General features: G+C 46.5%; 1 long non-coding RNA gene across 1 annotated transcript; it reads left to right on the top strand.

The window, feature by feature from the left end:
* The first annotated feature begins 2117 nt into the window (after nucleotides 1-2117).
* On the top strand, nucleotides 2118-2537 carry LOC119765170. The gene is made up of 2 exons (XR_005276539.1): nucleotides 2118-2234; nucleotides 2290-2537. It is a non-coding gene; the product is annotated as an uncharacterized LOC119765170 (long non-coding RNA).
* The last annotated feature ends 7810 nt before the right edge of the window (nucleotides 2538-10347 follow it).

A 10347-nucleotide genomic window follows, 5' to 3' on the forward strand; every position in this document is an offset into this window, starting at 1 on the left:
TGCCTGATTTGCCCCAGGATGTCAGAAATCACTTTTGCTGATGATACAAGCATCTCCGCCTTCGTGTCATCACAAGAAGATTACAAAAGCTTGGATATTTTCAATTCTTATTTGAAAGAATGGAAAATTACTCCAAATGCTGCAAAAACTCAACTTATTATTTTCCCTCACAAACCAAGGGCTGATTTTCTTAAACCAAAAAGTCATCACATTATAAAGATGAATGAGGTAAATTTAAAGTGGGAGGATCAAGTGAAATATCTTGGACTTGCTTTTGACAAAAACCTTACTTACAGAATCACATTGAAAGTATCCAGGTTAAATGTAACAAATATATTAAATGTTTGTATCTAGGGGCAGGACAACTTGGTCGATAGACTAATAATAGTTCGTTGATTGATTTATATTTCGTCAATACTTTAACGCGACCTTACCTGGGTTTGTAGATCCTTGAACCTTTGACAAATAGAAATGTCAAATGAACATAAACACAAACACAAACAATTTTGGCGGTGAGGATTTTCATGGAAATTTCGGAGGGAAATTTATAAGTGGCAGAAATTGGACATTTCTTCAGCGTGGATCATGCTCCGTCGGCCAAGAATGGCCAAGTTACTACTGAAAACGCCAAAGAAGAAAAATGCAGTGGACCGGTTTACTGATTCCTCTACGTCCCGCTACGTTGAAGTGTTACCCGAAAAGTCATGTCCACCTAATCTAGCCTCCTCCTCTTGCTCCTCCTGCTCGACCTGTTGCAAAAGTAAAATGCCATGTTCCGGGATCAGAACCCGTCCTGTTGCTTCCTCCAGCATTTATGAAGCAACAATGAACCCTCAATGAGAACTTTAATCGTTTAAACATAAAACTTTTCTTTTTTCTACGGAACCTGAACAAATTCTTTGCACAGGCCGGATAACATAACCTAACATTTAGAACACAAAGAAAAAAAAATGCTAGAACCGGTGACTTTCCGGATTGGTCCAACATCATCTAAATGGTGGAAGGAAACAGCTTTCCTTAAAAATAAAGAAACGATTACCGCACTTTAGTATATCCCAAATCCGATCACCAAATGTGGCCAAATTAAACCAGCGTCGAAGGAGGAAAAAATCACCAACAAGACCAATTGCCTCCTTCTTCCACCGCGCAAGAGGAGAAAATGTGAACATCATCATTATCATGACCGCTACTAGAACAGTTGAAGCGAAAACCCGAAGAACACCGGATGGAACCGTAAATATTGCCTCCTCCTTCTTCTCGAACTGAACCAGAGGGCAATGATGGGTCAAAGACAAAGCTTTCGCCTACTTCCGCAATCCTCCTACCGTTTGAATTCCGTCAAACCTCGGTCGAAACGCCACATACTCCATTGCGGCGGAATCTTCCTCTTCCTGTGATCGTATTTGGTCAATCTGCAACTGAACAAAGCATTTTTCCGATTTTGTGCTTATGCTCGTTGAGAACAGCGTTCTTTTGACATTCTCGTGCTTCGAACTAGATGTCCGTCTACTACAAATTTGTTTCGCCAAAATTATTATTTTTTCATCTGTCAACTGTCAAATCAAGGTGTGCAAATGTAGGTCATTACATTTTTCGTTAATCTATTAACCAATATATCAATAACAACGTCGATACATTGACGAATGTTAAATATATTGACTCTGTACACCCCCTAGGTTTGTATCCACTTATAAACAGGAATTCTAGACTTTGTCTCAAGAATAAACTGTTAATTTATAAATAAATTTTCAGACCTGCCATTAGGGTGCGTCACAAAAGCAAAAAGTTGAGCTAGACCGCATAGGCGGGCAGAATATCATAGCTTCATGTCCACAGAAGCTCTCCTGAAAATTTCAGCCAATTTGGTCAAGAATCCGAGGTGCCCACTCGATTTCAATTTTGTATTGGATATTGGACCCGTTAGTATGGGGAAAACGACACTTTTTGCATTTTATTGTCCTGAAAATTCAAAATTGAACCAAATAACTTTCTGGGCGAGCTGTTTATAGATTTTTATATGGGGAACAACTTTGTAGAACATCGCGAAACGATCTGAGCTGATCTGGCTTAGTTATAAGTGGTTTAAGCCAAAAGTTTTTCCCAGGGTTGAACTTAGGATTTAGGTATAGCCTTTTTATCTATATGGTAACTGTGATCAGAAAAAATAGTCTGACAGGTGATGGATTTTTGTTGACAACATTTTCTTTGCAAATTCCAATGGAAGAAGAGTTGAGGTGAGATTTTTCCAAGGCTTTTCTTTAAACTTTGACCAGATTGGTATCTTTTTAGTTCCTTCTGGTGTTCCGAGGTGGATCGGCACGCTGACCAAGGAGATGGTCCACCAGATCGAGGTCCTGGAGGCCGTGTTGGGTAAATTTTAGATGCCTAACGTTGCGGCTGCCACAGGTGGATGCAGTTTAGTAGCAGCAAGATCAGTGTTTTATAGAAACCTAAACTCCCATGCTCGAGAAAAATGGGAGAATATATATGGAATTTAGGTGTCAAGGCAAATATTTTGAATAAATACTTTAAATCTATGATTATTAGTATTGTTTTTGAAAAAGTTTGTAATCTCATAGCGATTGATTGCACCAGATGTTCGTTCTGGCTCAACACTATCTTGCAAGAGTTGAACGTATTGTTCTCTCGTTTTGGTTATCTGCCCCAATATTCGCCCCAAACATCATCAGCATTTAAAAACCCTTGAACCCTACCGGTCAAAAACCTGTACTTGTTGATCGGTACTGATAACCCTGAGGGCAAACAAATCTGATAAAAACAATCACATGCGCTAACACCACCTGTAGGTGGCAGTTCAACGCAAAACAGGTAACGTCGCGAAATTTAGTCCTACAAATTTCGCACCGGCAAGGATTTTCAAAGTGTTAAAAAGAGCACGAGTTCAACAAGTGAAACTTTTCTTCGCCTGTTTGAGCTGAGTCCCTGTGAAGTAGTAAATTTATGCTAATTAAAAATTGGTGTGTCTAGAACGCAGCTTTGAGACTGAAGATCGGGACGGAATGATTTCGCGGTAACCTGAATAAAGTGGTCACGTTTGAACAATAATTTTAATTACAATTATTGTTTATCACAAGGCCGGATTGCGGTCTGCTCCTCTAATAAGCGCCTTGGGCGCGTGCATTGATGCAGTGAACAAGAGTATCGATTAAGATCGGCCCTAACTTTTTTCTTCATACATACATGTCATACATCTACAAAATGGCGGCGGCTGGAGCAAACACTATAATATTTATTTTATTTGAACCCGAAAAATTTTCTAAGATTAAAATACACTATCTTTGTCGCCACACCGACAGAAAACGTTGTCCGGATGTATTGGATTTTAAAATAGTACATTCAGGCAAATCTTCGCTTCTGTCCGCCACAACCGTCGAAACTGCTGCACTGCATCCACCTGTGGCAGCCGCAACGGTAGGCATCTAAAATTTGCCCAACACGGCCTCCAGGACCTCGATCTGGTGGACCATCTCCTTGGTCAGCGTGCCGATCCACCTCGGAACACCAGAAGGAACTAAAAGATACCAATCTGGTCAAAGTTTAAAGAAAAGCCTTGGAAAAATCTCACTTCAACTCTTCTTCCATTGGAATTTGCAAAGAAAATGTTGTCAACAAAAATCCATCACCTGTCAGACTATTTTTCTGATCACAGTTACCATATAGATAAAAAGGCTATACCTAAATCCTAAGTTCGACCCTGGGAAAAACTTTTGGCTTAAATCACTTATAACTAAGCCAGATCAGCTCAGATCGTTTCGCGATGTTCTACAAAGTTGTTCCCCATATAAAAATCTATAAATAGCTCGCCCAGAAAGTTATTTGGTTCAATTTTGAATTTTCAGTACAATAAAATGCAAAAAGTGTCGTTTTCCCATACTAACGGGTCCAATATCCAATACAAAATTGAAATCGAGTGGGCTCCTCGGATTCTTGACCAAATTGGCTGAAATTTTCAGGAGAGCTTCTGTGGACATGAAGCTATGATATTCTGCCCGCCTATGCGGTCTAGCTCAACTTTTTGCTTTTGTGACGCACCCTACCTGCCATGCTTTATGCTGTGCCGATCTGGACAAGCTGTTGCTTAACCAGGAAGAAAAAACTTCAGAGGATTCAGAACAAAATTCTGAAATTGATTCTAAAACTTCCTCCCTGGTTCAGCACCAGTGAACTTCATCAATTAGCCGAAGTTGACACTTTGGATGTTATGTCCAATAAGATAATTGATGCATTTCGACAAAAATCATTGCAGTCTTCAGTTGCATTGATCCGCTCTTTATATAGTTTATTAGTTAGTTTTAAGGTATCCCTTTTCCCTTTTGTACATGTAGGACCTCCTACATTTGGAATCACTGAATAGCGAAAGCTACAATATTTCATGAATAAATGAAAGTTGCTAGTATTTAAAATTGAGGTGAAAAGTCATCAATTGTGATTGGACACTCAATAATATTTTAACTGAATGAATGTACATCGAAGAAACGAAATCTGAATAAAAATAAATTAAAAAAATAATAAAAAATAATACAAAAATGATCCGTAACTTCGGGATAAGGATTGGCTCTGAAGGCTGGGATGACTCGGGCTCTGGTGCCTTCGCGGGTGCTTTGCCTCAACGCGTGCGTGCGGTGTGCGCTCGTGGCTCGGGTGGTCGCCGCCCGGGTTCCGGCCGCGCTGTGCTGCTGCAGTCATCAATAAACAGCCAATTCAGAACTGGCACGGCTGAGGGAATCCAACTGTCTAATTAGAACACAGCATTGTGATGGCCTCCGCAGGTGTTGACACAATGTGATTTCTGCCCAGTGCTCTGAATGTCAACGTGAAGAAATTCAAACGGCGGGAGTAAAGCTAAGAACAAGATTGTCCGTTCGACGCAGTGGTGGACGCAGAACGCTGTGCCAGTTCGATTTTTCCAACAACTGTCAGTCGAACAATCCACAGGGGTTGCTTTGTTCAATGGTCGATGACTGGCAGGCTATGATGAGCTTGACTCTAGTCTGGCATTGTGAGGCGATATAAGAGGTGCAGAATAGGTGGGAGCCGAGGTAACATATTATCTCCCCGGCACCAATGAGATACCACCCGTCGCTACTACCGATGGATTATTTAGTGAGGTCTTTGAAGGTGAACATTTGCTAGTCCTTCCCGGATTACATTTGAATCGCTGAAGTTGACCGAACTTGATGATTTAGAGGAAGTAAAAGTCGTAACAAAGTTTCCGTAGGTGAACCTGCGGAAGGATCATTACCGTATCACTCTTCATACCATGACAGCCACGCATAGTAACACAGCGTACACGTAATGTGTTCCTGTGAGGAAGAAGTAGAGGAGGAAGGAAGGTCTCTCGGCCATCGTCTCGGCTCTTCGCGTTGAATGTCGCAGTTTCGCGCACGCACAACACAACACACGTACTGTCCCAGTGTGTACCAGTGTCACCAGTCCAGTCCGGACCCCGGTGACATCTGGTTTGCGTGGTAATTTACTTACATTGAATTTAAAATTATCAAAGCGATCAATATTATTTGTACTTCTAATGTTAATTTGAAGAATCGAAAAACCGTTGAAATTTGAAAAATCTCGATCAATATCATCAATGCTGTTATACGAAAATTTAAACTTGTCGTGATCAAAACGTTGCTCAATATCTTCCATTCACAGATCCCGTTTGATAGCTCAACGTGGTGGACGCGTTTTTCTTCTGTTGTTGCTGCGCGAAAAGTGCTTGTGGATGGAGGTGGAAGATTCTGTTGAGTAATTCATCGACTGCCCCCTTGCTTTGACTCACCCCTCGACCGAGCGAGAGCGAGTGAGAGAGATTGACTGTGGTGCAAGAGCGCGTCACGGTCGCAGCAGGTGCAGGGACGCCATTCCAAACTTGACTTTCACCGCGTTCAGAACGATAGAATAAAGATTGTTGTTGTGTAGTTAAACCTCTCGAGTTTATTTTATTTTCCGTCCGATTCCGCCTCGGGTACCTGCCATTCTGCTCGTCAGGTTATGGGCCCAGGCGAGGAACCGCGGAACCGACGGGAAAAGTGTTGAAAAAGATTCGGCCGGGAAGTGCCGTTGTTCTTTTGTTCGCCGCGAGTTGAGCTCGGTCGAGATTCCGAGTGGACGCCATTTTGTATTTAGTGGTGAAAAAGAACGTGAACAAAAATGTCGGAAGCGAAAATTTCGATGCCAAAACTGAACGGCGCGAATTGGTGTACGTGGAAATTGAGAATCGAGAGTCTGCTGGAGAATGAAGATCTGTGGGATGTTGTGGTGAAACCAGTGCCGGCCGCGGATAAGCAAAACGCCGACTGGGTCTCGGACAACCGGCACGCGAAGGCGAAGATTCTGCTGTTCCTGGAGGACAATCAGTTGCGCCACGTCAAGGACAAGAAGACGGCGCACGAGGCTTTCAACTCCCTGAAAGCACACCACGAGAAGAGCACCCGTTCGGCGAAAGTTTCCTGTTGAAAAAGCTTTGCTCGCTGAATCATACCGAGCGGGGCGATGTGGAGCAGCATTTGCTCAAAATCGAGGAGCTCTTCGACCGATTGGCTGCTGCCGGAATGTCGCTAGACGAGGACACGAAAATTTGCATGCTTTTCCGGAGTCTTCCGGAATCGTATGACACGTTAGTGACGGCTCTGGACTGTTTGTCGGATAAAGAAATTTCGGTCGACCTCGTGCGGTCGAAAGTTCTGGACGAAAATCAGCGACGAGCGGAACGTGAAAGTGGTAGTGCGCCCAAGGGCGAGAAGGCGTTGCGTGCGGCGGGAGGTGGCAAAGGTCGCGGACCGCGACTCTGCCACTACTGCAAGAAGCCCGGACATCTGGTGGCGAACTGCTGGAAGAAGCAGAAGGAAGAGGATGACTCCGATAGTGAGGAGAAGAAGAAGGAAAAAGGAAGTGCCAAGGCAGTGCACAGTGATCAACAAGGAGTTGCTTTCGTGGCCAACACGATGAAGAGCAGTGCGTGGATCATCGACAGTGGGGCAAGTGCCCATATGTGCTACGACAAAAGTTTCTTCACCTCGATGAAGAAGTTTTCTGGAGGGTACATCACCCTGGCCAACGGGAAGAAGACGCAGATCCTCGGCGAAGGTGATGGCGTGCTGTTGGGTATTAACGGAGAAGAAAACGTGCAGCGAATCGATGTTTGTGATGTGAAATATGTGCCGGGGTTGGCAACCAACCTGATCTCTGTCGATTGTCTGGCGCAGAAGAATCTGAAAGTGCACTTTAACAGTCAAGGCTGTCGTATCATCGATTCGCAGAACAACGTTGTGGCGACCGGAGCTCACCACGACGGACTCTACCACCTGCGGTTGGCGGAGTCATCGTTGCTAGCAGCTGGCGGACACCTGGAAAACTGTCAGCACCAGTGGCACCGGCGCTTCGGACACCGCGATTGGGCGGCCATCGAGCGCATCAACAAGGAGGAGCTCGGCACCGGTGTGAAAGTGAGTGATTGTGGGCTGAGGCTGCAGTGCGAATGCTGCATGCAAGGAAAGGCAGCGCGCGCCCCGTTCCCAGCAGTCACTGAAAGAAAGTCGACCAAGGTACTGGACATTGTGCACACGGACGTGTGCGGACCCATCCAGACGGCCACTCCAAGTGGTAACAGGTATGTGATGCATATTATTGACGACTACAGCAGATTTACCGTGACGTACCTGATGAAGCACAAGTCAGAAGCTGCCCAAAACATTATTGACTATGTGCGTTGGGTCGAGAACATTTTCGGACGCAAGCCTGGTTCCGTTCGTTCAGACGGTGGGGGAGAGTTCGACAACAAAGAGCTGCGGAAGTTTTACAAGGCCGAAGGAATCAAACCGCAGTACACTACCCCGTACTCCCCCCAGTCCAACGGTGCGGCGGAACGGAAGAACAGGTCGATTACTGAGATGGCGACCTGTATGCTCTTAGACTCTGGACTCGAAAAGCGCTTCTGGGGTGAAGCGACCATGACAGCCACATACCTGCAGAACCGACTTCCGTCCAGATCGGTTGCCAAGACGCCCTACGAGCTGTGGTGGGGGCGCAAGCCGGACCTGAGCCGTGTCCGCGTTTTCGGAAGTGAGGCTTACGTGCATGTACCGAACGTCAAGAGGAGCAAGCTGGACACCAAAGCGCGGAAGCTGACTTTCGTCGGATACTCGGCGAATCACAAGGCCTACAGATTCGTCGACCTCGAAACTGACCAGATCACGATCAGCCGAGACGCCCGTTTCATCGAGCTTGGAAACGGAACATCGTCTGTGGAAGTATCCCTCGAGACCCGCAAGAAGAAGCCGAACGAGGACAAAGCCGAAGACGCGATCCTGTTGCGGCCTTTCAAGGAGGAGGAGTCCGAGGACGAGTTCGAGGATGCGGAAGCTGACTCGACACTCACGGAGAAGCCCGGTCGACCAGTGCGAGAGATCAAACAGCCAACATATCTGGAGGATTTCGTCGTGGGCATCGCGATGTGTGTTGTTGAAGAATCGGCCACCAAAGTGTGGCACGACGCGTTGGAGTTCAACGCTAGCCTGACGGAGGAGTTGTGCAAGCTACGGCACTTTCTAAGAACGGAGGTGCAACGCATTGAAGGAGTGTACAAGGTACCAACGAAGCAGATCGTCGAGGAGGTCCTGGTGGACTTCGAGAAGGAGTAGCAGCGCGAAGGGGTCAATCGCTGAGGAGGAGTGTTGAGTAATTCATCGACTGCCCCCTTGCTTTGACTCACCCCTCGACCGAGCGAGAGCGAGTGAGAGAGATTGACTGTGGTGCAAGAGCGCGTCACGGTCGCAGCAGGTGCAGGGACGCCATTCCAAACTTGACTTTCACCGCGTTCAGAACGATAGAATAAAGATTGTTGTTGTGTAGTTAAACCTCTCGAGTTTATTTTATTTTCCGTCCGATTCCGCCTCGGGTACCTGCCATTCTGCTCGTCAGATTCCTCCGACGACTAGTTTCTTCCCGTTGTCGGAAAGCGGAAGCGGAAGAAGACAAGTGACGACGGAGCCGACGTCGTAAATGGCAACGAGGAACAGCTCCTCAACAACAACAAATTCAGCCCGCTGGTGGAGAACAACAACAACAACAATAACAATGGTAACCTAGCCGGGAAAGAAAACGTCCCACCGGTTCCAGTGGCCAAGAAACCACCTTCTCTGGTGGTAAAGAATATGAGCTTCGGCAAGCTGAGGAGTGTAATGTTGTCGTGCACAACCAAGCCAAGTTACAAGCTGACTCCGTTTGGGATCAAATTGCTGTGTATCTCCGAGGACCGTTTCGAAACCGCGCGGGCCCACTTGATTGCGAACAAAGTGGAGTTCTATACCCACGAGAAACGAAGCGAGCGGTAACTCCGCGTCGTCATCAGGGGACTTCCACCGGCTTCACCAGAATTCATCACGAAGAAACTCAAGGAATCGCACAACCTGGATGCTGTGGAGGTGCATGCCATCAAGAGAAAAGGAGAGTTCGCCCCATCGACGGAAACCCCGTACATTGTTACGTTCCTCAAGGGGTACACCAACCTCAAGAAGCTGAGTGAAATCAAGCTCTTGCAAGCATTTCACATCCGGTGGGAGGCCTACCGGAACAAGCGGCCGAACGTGACTCAGTGCAGAAACTGCTTGCAGCTGGGTCATGGGACCAGGAACTGCCACCTCAAGGGGAGGTGCAACAACTGTGGGGGTCCCCACAAGACGGACGAGTGCAAAGTCCAAGAAGCAGAGCCGAAGCGGTGTGCTAACTGCTCTGGAGCCCACGAAGCCACGGACCGCAGCTGCCCCAAGCGTGCGGACTTCATTCAGAGGCGCTAGCAGGCGTCGAAACCGAAACCGCCGGCAAGGAAGGCGGAGAAGCAGAGTCCAGTAGTTCCGGCGTTCACGCCGGCGGAGTTCTCCCGCTGCCGGGCGTAGTTCCGGACGGAACAGCGAAGGATCGCCTTCGACCCGCAGGAAGCAGCCAAGGTGGCTCCCGAGGCGGTGGAGCCACGGAGGAGGAAGCCAGGGAGGTGCTCTACAGTTCGGCTGAGTTGTGGGGCATTTTCTCCGAGTACATCGGCAGGTTCAAGACCTGCAAGACCCGCTTGGACCAAGTAACGCTCGTCAGTTACATGATCTCCAAGTACGGGTTATAAGGAGTTATTTTTGTTGTTATTGTTTTTGTTGTTTTTAAACCGATCCTCGGTCCTAACCAAGGGAATGGTGGAAAGAGAGGAATCACAAATCCGTATAAATAATTTCAAGATTTTTCAGGTGTAAACCGAAAACGCGATCAAAAATTAATGTGGAAGAATAAGGCTTTTAACTGCTTATTTAATTGTCGGTGTACAGGACACCGCACTGTTTA

The sequence above is a fragment of the Culex quinquefasciatus genome, chromosome 1 (assembly GCF_015732765.1).
Source record: "Culex quinquefasciatus strain JHB chromosome 1, VPISU_Cqui_1.0_pri_paternal, whole genome shotgun sequence".
NCBI lineage: Eukaryota > Metazoa > Arthropoda > Insecta > Diptera > Culicidae > Culex > Culex quinquefasciatus.